Source organism: Austrofundulus limnaeus, unplaced genomic scaffold (assembly GCF_001266775.1).
Source record: "Austrofundulus limnaeus strain Quisiro unplaced genomic scaffold, Austrofundulus_limnaeus-1.0 Scaffold911, whole genome shotgun sequence".
In the NCBI taxonomy this organism is placed as follows: domain Eukaryota; kingdom Metazoa; phylum Chordata; class Actinopteri; order Cyprinodontiformes; family Rivulidae; genus Austrofundulus; species Austrofundulus limnaeus.
The window spans coordinates 92026-93418 of NW_013953313.1; positions in this window are offsets into that span (position 1 = coordinate 92026).

Below are 1393 nucleotides of genomic sequence, written 5' to 3' on the forward strand. Positions count from 1 at the left end.
ATATATAAAGATGATTTAATAACAACGCTGAGATTATATAAGTTCAAGTAAGCATTTTATTGTGCACGTACAGAAGCATTCGGCGTAACGAATCATCTTTTTACAGAAATCTATTAAGCAAAAGAGAGCCATTTCGAGGGTCGGAGACCTTCTCCTTATCGGTAAACTTCCAGTGTTGTTTTTTTTCCGTTTACTGACTCCGGTCTGAGTCGGTGGAGAACTGTCAGAAGAATCCTGTTTCAATGTCCAGGTGGGCGAGAGAATAACGCTGCTACTTTTATGCTTCTTCTTCTTCTGCCCTGATTTAACGCTTTTATACTGTTCTCGCTCTCGTGGATTTGTCACGCACATTATAGGCAGATTGACTTGAGGTAATGCTAATAAAAACTCATCCCACCCTGGTGGTGGATGGGTAGATTTCAAGGTCAGTGTCAAATGTTTGACCAGATCAATAATGTGAGACCCGCTCACCTCATTGCCTTTATAAACAAATTCACCGGTGGACGTCCAGCCTCCGTCACCTTCGATTAATTTATTCAGAATATATTCAGCATTGTTACGATTACGCTGTGGCAGATTTCTCAGAACATCATGCAGAATCTGATCAGTTTCTTTGACAGATGGATCGCTGCTGCCATCGTGTGGTTTCAGTGCGACGGTGCGAGATTTTTCCAGTTGATGTTGTTTGTTTAGAGTTAAATATTTCTGCAGCAAAGCTTCGTATTTTCATGCTTTTCATAAAAATCTAATTCAGGATCGTCCAGAATTTCACGCATGCGCGAATCCAAATCATGCAGTGCAGTTTGCCTGATGGGAATCAGAGGCGGTGGCGGAGGTTGTTTACTCAAATTGTCCAGTTGATGCGGAGATATTAAATACATTTTCTGAGAGTGTTTTAAAGACATGGTTTTAACTATCTTTTCACGAGACCGGATATCAGTTCAGCTATTAATGGGGCTGCGATTGCTAGCAGCGGGAGAAATCCTCCGCTCTGTGTGCTGAGAAGTTTTCGTTTTTTATTGACTCCAATTTTTTTATCAGCTAAAATACGAATGGTTTTTTTTACGCTTCTTGAAGGTTTTAAACTGAGCAGGTGAGAGAGGAATATTGCCTTTCAGAACATTCAGAGCTACTTCACAAATTGAGTTTATGAAATCCGTGGAGCCGCGTGTTAAAATCTCTCTTCTCTTTTGAGGCGTTGAATTCGTAAGCGCTCTGAGCAAATGTGCGTTTCTTTTTAATAGTGCAGAAATGGTGAATAAAAAATAAATAAATAAACAAGTTTATTTTAAACCTTCCTAGGAATATAAACCACTATATTTTTATCGTGTGGAAATATCCCCGTACGCAGCCGCAGCTCATCTGGACAGGTCTGAGTCAAATCAATTAATAA